Source organism: Panthera tigris, chromosome D1, assembly GCF_018350195.1.
Source record: "Panthera tigris isolate Pti1 chromosome D1, P.tigris_Pti1_mat1.1, whole genome shotgun sequence".
In the NCBI taxonomy this organism is placed as follows: Eukaryota; Metazoa; Chordata; class Mammalia; order Carnivora; family Felidae; genus Panthera; species Panthera tigris.
Genome location: NC_056669.1, coordinates 56,487,529 through 56,498,100, shown reverse-complemented (window position 1 = coordinate 56,498,100; position 10,572 = coordinate 56,487,529). Strand labels below are relative to the sequence as shown.

General features: G+C 48.0%; 1 pseudogene; it reads right to left on the bottom strand.

Moving 5' to 3' along the window:
• Positions 1–8,950: 8,950 nt before the first annotated feature.
• Positions 8,951–9,904, bottom strand: LOC102953100 (annotated as a pseudogene).
• Positions 9,905–10,572: the final 668 nt, after the last annotated feature.

Sequence of the window (10,572 nt, the reverse complement as noted above, 5' to 3'; positions counted from 1 at the left end):
TTTTGGGTGACCTGGGTGGCTCAGTTGGTTAAGCGTCTGATTCTTTTTTTTTTTTTTTAACATATTTTTTTAGTGTTTATTTACTTTGAGACAGAGAGAGACAGAGCTTGAGTGGGTGAGGGGCAGAGAGAGAGAGGGAGACACAGAATCCAAAGCAGGGTCCAGGCTCTGAGCTGTCATCACAGAGCCCAACGCAGGGCTTGAACTCGTCAACTTCGAGATCATGACCTGAGCAGAAGTCAGACGCTCAACCCACTGAGCCACCCAGGCACCCCAAGCGTCTGATTCCTGATTTCAGCTCAGGTCATGATCTCACAGTTTGTGAGTTCGAGCCCCATGTTAGGCTCTGTGCTGATAGCACAGAACCTGCTTGGGATTCTTTCCCTCTTTCTCTCTCTCTCTCTCTGTCCCTCCCCTACTCATGCACGCTCTCTCTCTCTCTCTCTCTCTCTCTCTCTCTCAAAATAAATATATAAACCTTTAAAAAATACATTTTTTATGTTTATTTTGAGAGACAGAGATACAGAGCATGAGTGGGGGAGGGACAGAGGGAGGGAGACACAGGATCCAAAGCAGGCTCCAGGTTCTGAGCTATCAGCACAGAGCCTGATGTGGGGCTCGAACCCACAAACCATGAGATCATGGCCCCATCCAAAGTCAGATGCTTTACTGACTGAGCCACCCAGGCACCCCTCTGTCTCTCTTCCTAAAGCTTTCCTTTCATCATCTCGCTCAGGATTTCTGGGAAAGGTTGGATAGGAGTCGCTAGTGTGCCAGCCTCAAAAGATGTCCCCGGGCCTAATGCAGAGTGAGAATTCAGAGTCCTGGGTAAGAAGTGTATAGACCTCTAAACCATTCAGTAACATGTGTCCATGAAGACTCCATTGCCAAGGTTCCCAATGACTGCTGTATGGAGCTTCTCTGCTGCACTGCTGTCTGCCCAGCCCAAGCCCAGTTTTTAGCTCTCATTTTACCAATCATTTGCTCCTTGAAGCAATTCCATTCCTCAGGGGCTGTCATCACTTTGCACCACACTGATTCCTTATCTATCTTCCTGCTGCTCATCCTCTAAGGACTGGAATTCTCCTAAGTTCCAGCCTTGATCTTCCGTCCATTGTATACACACCCTCTAATGACCTAATCCACTCACACAACTATGACTACCCTTTTGTCAGCCACTCCTTGGCCAGAAGCATGCATAGCCTCCATGAGTCCTGTCCTTTGCTTTCCACATCCAAACAACTGCAGAAATCAGATGGATCCTATGCTCTCTTTGACTCTCTGGAAGCTGTAGAGCACAGTTGAAAGAGTATGGGGCTTTAGGGTTGTACAGACCTGGGTTGAAATCCTGCCTCTGCCACATCCTGGCTACGTGACTCTTAATTTACCCAAGGCTTAATTTCCTAACCTACAAAGTGGGGATAATAGCCGACTTTGAAGAGTTGTTTTGAGGATTAGAAACACTGATGTAAATACTTACGCTGTGCCCATCCCGTAGTAACACTTACTGGCAGGATTCATCAGAATGATGGTAGTGATTATTGTCATTTCTGGATTCACATTATTGCTCTAATCTAGGGCCTTGTCTTCTCTCTCCTGGACCACTGATCTCATCAGCTTCATCACAGAACTCCCTGCCTTCATCCTCCATCACCACCCCCAAATCTGCTTTTCTGACAATAGGTGTAGAGATTTTTCTAAAATGCAGATCTTATCATGACATGTACCTGCTTAAAACTCTTCTGGTCCCCTATTCCATCTATACCGTGTCCCATCCACACTCACAGGCCTCTGAGCACACATTGGTTACTCACCCCCTTCTGCCATGTTTTATTCAACTAGTTCCTTCTGCTTCTGCCCGAATGTCTCCTGCCCCTCCCTTTCCGCACTCCCTGCTTGACACATCCTTACCCTTCATGCCCAGTGCCAATGCCTCCTACCCTTCCATGGGAATGTCTGTTTTACTTGGAGTTGACTGCCTGCTCCTGGAAGGCAGGGGTCAGGTCTGATTCTGCTCTGTGGCCCCTGCTTGCCTGCACAGGGCCTGCCATAGAGAAGGGCCTCACAGAATGTCTTCAGACACTTGCCCAAGGTCACATAGTGGGTCAGCAGCAGGGCCCAGGCTTGAACCTCAGTCCCTTGTCTTCCTTCCCAGGACTCTGCACTACAGCAGTCACTTTGCCCCAGCAGAGAGCAGCCCAGGGCTGGTGGCTTGGGTGGGGGACCTCCCCACGTGAGGGCAGCAGGCGACCTGAGGACATCACACACCCCATCTTGGTGCTGCACCCGATCCTGATAAGTGGCGAAGGATAAAATTATCTACAGCCCACGTCCTGTATCTCCCCATCCGACATGGACTAGAGATAAAAAATGAACGGCACAAAATCCAATCTTCCTTGGCGCAGAGGCTGGCAGGGGTGCAGGGGGTGGGGCTGGCGGCCCAAGCGGCAGCTCTCACACAGCACATCTCATATTTATTGGCTCATAATTGAAGGCAGCCTGGAGATGTCCTAGAATTGGCCCCCGGCAAGACAGATGGGGGCACAATGTTGGCTGAGGGAGAGAGTCAGGACGTAGACATCCTCACGGGATTGCAGCTATGGAGGGGAGGGGTGAGAAGGGGGAGGCCGCTGGCTAGCTGCCTTGGGGGGGGGGATTGGGGAGGTGGGGGGGTTGGGGGGGTGGGGGTGGGGTCTCGCCCCTGCTCTAGGGCCTGTTTCTGCCACCTAGTTGGGATGACCTTGGGTCAGACCCTTCCTTCTCTGGACCCATCATTTCAGGCTTCTGCATTTCATTACCAGAGAATGGAAGAGCTGCCCTGGGCTTTGGGGAAATCCAGGCTACTAACTTGCTGTGTGGCTTTAGGTGAATCTCTACTTGTTGGGCTTTGTGCTTTCTCCTAGTAAAGATAAGGGGATGCCTCTGTCTTCCATGTGAAGACTCAGGGGTTTGGGGTGACCTACAAGTAGCCAAGTCATGCATTTTCGCAACAGCACTGGAAGGCTCCCTGTTGTGGGAAGGCAAAGAAATAGGCAATGTTGCCAAGTGGTAAGAATCAGTCTTGGCTCCCAAATGCTTGTGGGAATGGTCCAAATTCCCAGGCTTGGCATTCAAGGCTCTGTGAAACCTGTGTAGCCCTACCTCTATTTTTTTGTGGAGAAAGGGTTTGGGGCTGGGGGCCAGGATTCCTGAGTTCTAGACCAGTCTCACCACTATCTTGCTGTGTGACTATCAGCAGGGCTTTGACCATCCTCAGGTCTCATTTTCCCTATCTGCTTCTATATGTGATCTATGAGTTAACTAAGGTCTCTGAGTCCAGGGCCAGTCAGTGACTAAGTTCTGCCATCTCTCCCTCTAAGTGTCCCAATCCACCCTCCCTCCTCCTAATGTGGCTACTACCTCACCCCATAGTAAGAAAAAGAGTAAGTAAGGAAGAAAAAGTACTTCCTTTTTTCTCCTGGACCAATGCAGGAACCTCTTTGCTGATGTCCCAGTTCCTGCCCACCCTTCTCCATACTCTGGTCAGAGTGACCCTTCTAAAGCACATATCTAACCCTGTGCCAAACCCTTCTTCAGCTTCCTTGACATTTGGGATCCTCCATGACCTGGCCCCATCTTATCCTCCTGTCCCCCACCTGTCTGCACCTTTAAGGCTGACCTCTTCACTTGTCTCTTCGGTGCCTTTGCTCAAACTGTTCTTCCAGACCTTTCCCCTACTTTCTCTTCAGTTCTGTCACCAGGCCTTCCCCAACTGGCCCCTGCTCCAGCCTCTCCAGAACTTCTGGAGTTCCAAGCCCCACAGGTGACCTGTTCCACGGAGTCCCTACAGCCTGAGGTGTGAATGACACTGCCACTTCTCCCTCTTGCTGCTGACAACCAGAGAATGTCTGAGCCACAGGGGGCCCAGAGGTGACCTCCTATAATCCCCCTTTGTACAGATGGAGAAACAGAGGCCCAGAAAGGGGCAGTGACCACATAGCAAGTCAGTGTAGAGCCAGGGCTAGGGCTCCTCCAGTGCCTGCCGTCTGGGGTGGGGACACAGGGCTGGAGCAGAACTGGGAAAAAGACAAAACACTCTGGGGGATTGGGTGAAAGGGACATCCTGGCCAACCCACCTCTCCCCTAGTGGTTAGGGTGAGCTCAGCAGGAAAGCATCAAGGATGGGGAGGCTCTTGTTGACTGAGTTTCTCACTGGGCCCCCTGATGGTTCTGTCACATCAGGGGTTGCAGGTCTCAATGCTTTACTTGACTGAGGCACAGGTTAGGTAGGGTAGGATTGCCCAGTTGCCCCAGAATGTTAGGACCAGACCTGACACCAGAATCTAGGGCCCCAGGCGATCACCCAGCATACCATGTTCCTGCCCTGTGGCGGCGAGTACTTGGACACTGGAAGGGGCTCAGCTTCCTGCCCCAGCTGTTCCAATATCATGTCCATCTCTGGTTAAGACTTTTTCTACCAGTTGTAGCCACCCATTCAGTAAAATGAGCTCCTTGGCTGGATGGCAGGGACACTTGGTCCTCGCCCTTGCAGCTCATAGGCCTGGAGACAGGAGACAGCAACTCTTGAAGGGAGAGAAGATGAAACTAAATCATTGGAGTGGTGGTGGATGGAAATGGAGGGAAGGATGCCAGAAAGGTAGAATTGGCAAGAGGACATGTGGTGCCCAGGGGTGATGGTGGCCAGACCTGAGCTTAGGATACACATTCTATTGGGTTGTTTCTCAGACCCACAGGGCCCTGTTCAGGAATGAGTCCTGATGAGAAAGACTGGTCCCTACTAGGGGAAAGGCTGAGAGAGTACAGGTCCCTTTCCATATTTCAGGGGACCATTGTCTCAGGGCTGAAGGCACTGCTTTGGATGAAAAGCTATTTAATGCAGGCTCAATGTGATGGTCACATTAAGTGGTGCCATAAGGGAGCTTTTCCAGGTGTGAGGTTATTAGTTTCCTAGATGTAATTTCATAGGAGGAATATGGCCCAAATGAATCCTCATCAATCTAGCAACTGAAACAGCCTATTTAAGACCCAAAATCACATGTTACTTCCATAGCATGTCTGTCAGTGACACCATAAACCCCGCTTTCATTCCACAGATAATCACAGAGCCCTGTGGGCGAGGCTCCGTACCAGGCTCTGGGAATCCACAACCCTTGCCTGCATTTTCTTTAGTTTTTATGGTTTCATTTTTGCACTCAATTCTTTAACTCACCTAGGGTTTATTTTGGCATATGGTACAGGGTGAGGCTCTGAAATGATTTTCCTACAATGTGAATTGTAATCTATGTTAGAATCTTCACGAGTGATTCAACAGAGTACTGGCCCCATCAGATGCTCAGGAGTCAACAAGGTCTGTAGTCTAAAAAGTGTAGGAACTGTTGCATCCTCATAACCTTCTCAGAGATTCACAGTGGATATGAACATAGTAAAGGCTCTGAGGAGTCCTGCACTTAAAGAAATCTTTATGTCTTGTTTCCTCATTTTATTTGACTACAGAAGCCATTTGTCAGTAACAGCTACAAACACAATGCAGAACATCCGCTTTGGACTAAAGATGATGGTAAGACAAAACTAAGTCGGAGGCCTCCTCTGCCTCAGATGCAGCATCTGTCTACTCACTTATGGACCTGGGGCTGTGGTCAGAAGTACACAACCAGCTCTGCTCCAGGCCCTCAGCACTAAGAGCTCTGCCAGGAGCCACAAACCCTGGGTGCCTCAGGGAGGGCCAAGTGGCCTGGCACTGGGCTAAAACTTTACTGAAGAGCATTAGCTCTGGGCCTTGAAGGACGAGCAGAAGTGCATGATAGAAGTAGATCTTGTCAGGGCAAGACCTCCAGCAGTGACAACCTGCCAGGCAGACCCTGCCTCCAGAACCGTGGGACAGAAAGAGCAGTATGAGCAGAGATGCCCATGGGGAGCCTTTAACGTGGGACAAAGTGGGCGTGAGCATGCATCCAGAACAGGGGAGGGGAAGAGGTCCTTACCATTCACTTTCCAAGTTCAGGGTCTGCTTTGATAAGTCAGGGTCTCCTAGGGCCTTATTACAATAGTCAGTCCAGACCACACATGTGATCACGTCCCAAGGCTTCTCTTTCCTCAGGGAGTCTGCAAAGTTCCTTTCCTGTCTGGAACAAATAACTGGGGAGTTGGAGTGGAGCAAGAGGAGAATGTGGGGAACCGAATTCCTAGGGATTAATTAGGGCCCTACAATGAGATCCGTTTCCCCTCTGGAGGCCAATTAGGGCATCTGGAAGGTTGGGAGAGGAAAGGTAGGTATGTGTCTATGTACTAGTGGGAGGCCCATCCATCCTGTGCTGGGCTGGGTCCCTCTGGGGGAGACCAGGTCTCAGAGGCACCCTGTCCACTTACAGGAAAAGTACAAGTGCAAAGATAATCGCAGAACAGTTTTCAGCATCTATGAGCAGGAATTTAGTGTTGCACTGTATGAAGTGCATTATCATCATTGCAGAAATCCCCCTCACCTTTGTAGTATTGTCCTACACTGAACATTCAGTAGGGGCCGGACCCTAGGCTAGGCTTTTATATTCATGAGCCACCAGCAATGCACGTAGGTTCCAATCTTTCCACATCCTCACAAACATTTGCCATTTTCTGTGTGTGTGTGTGTGTGTGTGTGTGTGTGTGTGTGTGTGTGTGTTTAAATAATACCCATCCTAATTTGTGTGAAGTGGTTTCTCATTTTGGTTTTGATTTGCAGTTTCCCTAATAACTAGTGATGTTGAGTGTCTTTCCATGGGCTTATTTGCTATTTATATATCTTCTTGGAGAAATGCCTGTTTAATTGCTTGGCCCATCTTTGAATTGTGTTGTTCATTTTTGTTAAGTTGTAAGAGTTCTTTATATATTCCTGATACTACTCCCTTGTCAAATATATGCTTTGCAAACATTTTCTTCCATTCTGGGCATTATCTTTCCCCTTTCTTGATAGTGCCCTTTGTTGCACTTAAGTTGAAACTATTGTTTTAATTGGGAGATACAGAGATTGTGCCACGTGGCAGGTGAGGCTACAGGTGGAAAACATTGTTATTGTTATTGTTATTGTTATTGTTATTGTTATTGTTTCATGTCTACTTCTGAAAAATGTTTAGGAGGAACCACAGGGACAGAGTGAGTGGGGTAGAACTAGCCTAGGATTCTGTAGCATCTTGACCCACCCCCCGTGTGATTCATTCATTGTTCCATCTAGGAGGGGAAGTGAAGATGACAAGATGTCATGAGGCTCTTCCAGGGACACAGGAAACCAAAGCACTGAATTTAAACTGAATTTGGTACAAGAAGAGCAGTCACACAAGACAGAACTTCAGTAGTGAAGTGGTGATACTTGTGGAGTTGTTTACCAGGCGGTAGTGGAGTAAGGAGGGGGAAAAAAAATCCTTTCCATGTCCTTAGGTTAAATTCTAAGAGCTTACGGAACTCAGAGGCAAGGCAACTTACTAAGTTGTCTTTTTTATACCTCGAGGATGGCGGTCCCAAGGAAGTCTGGACACCAAGTTCAAGGACTGAGGGAAAGAAGCGCTGCAGATTGAACACAGTTTGAATAGAAGAATGTGAGCCCTGGATCCAGTTGCCCAGGGCCAGGAAACTGAAGACTGAAACAGGAGACTGAAAACCCTTTCTGACTGTAGCAGGATCTCCAAGACTGCCAAACACAGAGTCCAGGAACAAACCATACCCTTTGCTGACCTGCATCACCAATTGAATTCCCAGCTGCACTGGGTTTTATGCAACAGGAAAATGGTTAAAGTTGGTGCCATGAGTGTCAGAAACTTGAATCCCGGAAACTGGAACAAGAATATCTGTGCTGAGCCAGAGATGAGGGTATCTGTCACCTGGGTCCCCCAGACACTTTCACTGTATGGTCTGCATGTCCCTGGCTGGACAAGCCTGACAGGTCTTTATGAGACAATTTGACATAGGGGAAGGAAATGAGGAGCCTGGACTGGCTGCTAAGGCCAGAAAGAGGAAGACATGGGACTGTATTTTGAGAAAGAGTAAAGGTCGTGGACACAGCATACTAACAATAAGGTCACACTTCTCTACTTAGCTCCCCATTGTTGTGGAACGGCTGAGAAATAAAAGGACTGTCATGCTTTGATGCTCACACAGGTCTGGGAAGGAATACCCTTGCTTTAGCATCAGCTAGAGGAAGGACACACTCTACTTTTCTGACAGGAATGTCTACATACCAGAGGTAAACTTCCTGTGTGACTCATGTTGAAATATTTGTAGCAGCAGTGAACTTTCAGGCAACAAAGATTGAGATGGTAGCAGGTTCAGACTTTCTCCTTGAAGGGGCTTTCTAAGTTGCTACCATAGCAGAAAGGGCAAGGATGATTCACACTATCGGTCAGCAGTCCCGGGGAAAGCTAGAAATATGAATAGATAGAAAGAGATAAAAGGGGAAAGACTGAAGTTCTTGCTAGTCAAATGCTTGAAATCTCTGAGATTCAAAATTGTTTGAACTAATGGAAATGTGACCACAATTATTTTCATAGTCTTATGAGATTCGGACTCACAACATAAAAATTGAGTAGAAAAATCTAAGGGTGCCTGGGTGGCTCAGTCAGTTAAGCGTCCAACTTTGGCTCAGGTCATGATCTCGCAGTTCATGAGTTCAAGCCCTGCTTTGGGCTCTGTGCTAGCAGATCAGAGCCTAGAGCCTGCTTCAGATTCTGTGTCTCCCTCTCTCTGACCCCACCCCACTCATGCTCCACCTCTCTCTCTCTCTCTCAAAAATAAATTAACATTTAAAAAATTTTTTAATTGAATAGAAAAAGCCTATACATTTTATCTGTGAATTAAGGAAAGAAAATCATTATATTATTACAATGGAGGAGGAACAATTAAGACTGTATTTTGAGAATTATTGTTCTATCTGGCTATCTGAATTGTCTACTTTTCCCTCTATTGTTATTGACATCTGTGAGTAGAGTCAGGGTTCCCCAGCATTCTTTGGGTCCTGGGGACATTCCATTCTGGTGATGGCTGCTTTGACATCCTTGTTCCTCAGCGTATAGATGAGAGGGTTGAGGACAGGTGTGAGAATAGCATATACCACATTGCCCATGCTGTGGAATTCAAGTGGCAGGTCAGCCCTGTAGGTCACATGGGCTATGGTGATGGATGAGTAGTAGGTGCCAACCACCAGGAGGTGGGAGCTGTAGGTGGAGAAGGCTTTTGAGCGTCCTTCTCGGGAGCGTCCTTCTCGGGAGGCCAGGATGTGGGCATAGGAGAGAAGCACCAGGACAAGGGGCAGGAAGGATACTGCCATGGCAATGCAGAAGCCCATGAGAGTCTGGGGCTGAGCAGGAGGCCTAGACCACAGCCAGGTGGTCACAGAAGCAGTGATAGATGTGAGCAATGTTGTCAAAAGCCATGTGGGAAGTCTGCACCACCACTGGGGTGGGCCGGAGGAGGGCAGTGAGCAGACACAGGCTGCCAGTGCAACATTGGTCTGTGGAGTCATGAGGACAGGGTAGTGCAGTGGGTGGCAGACAGCCACATAGCGGTCATAGGCCATGACCACCAGGATGAAGGCTTCTGAGTAGGAGAAGCTATAGAAGAGGTATAGCTGCAGGAAGCAGGCAGGGAAGCTGAGGAAGCAGTCCCCCAGTAAGAGGAGGGACAGTATCTTGGAGATGGTGGTTGTGGTGAAAAGGATGCGCAAGGCTGAGAGGTTGATCAGGAAGAGGTATATGGGCATGTGGAGGCTGGGATCTGCCACCACAGCCACCAGGATCAGGGCATTTCCCAGCAGGATGAGTAAGTAGAGTAGGAGAAAGACAAAGAAGATAGGAAGAAAGAAAGATTTGGGTAGAGAGGGAATTCCCACCAGGTAGAAGATGGTTGAGGAGTCCTCTGATCCATTATAGGCTCTAGTCTCCATGGTGGGTTAATCTGGATGCCAAGGAAGTGGGTAGGGGAAACATCTGGGAACCAGGCATATCTGGAAACCAGAACAATCAGTGATTCTGGAATGATAATTATGTGATGGTTACTATATAATTAAGGAAAACCTCTTTTCTTTTATAGTAAAGTATGGAAAAATATCTACAATGTACAAAACCATGTGTTACATGCTGGGTATATAGTAGACAGTTGAATAAGACAGAGACAGTCTCCAATGTCATAGAGCTAATTCTAGTGGTAGAGAGAGACATTAAGCAATGAATCACACAATTATTTAATGTTTATTTATTTTTGAGGGGGAGAGAGAGAGAGAGAGAGAGAGAGAGAGAGAGAGAGAGAGAGAAGGGGAGGGGCAGAGAGAGATGGAGACACAGAATCCGAAGCAGGCTCCAGGCTCTGAGCTGTTGACACAGAGCCTGACTCAGGGCTCAAACTCACAGACCATGAGATCATGACCTGAGCTGAAGTTGGATGCTTAATCCACTGAGCCACCCAGGCGCCCCTGAATAACAATTTAATTATAGTTGGGTTAAGTGTTATGGAGGAACTGGTTCTCTTTCCCATGTCCCATATCATCCTTTTTGGGGATAACAGATCTCTTAAACCATGTCCCTAAGCTCCTTTTTTCTTTTGGCATTTGCTTTT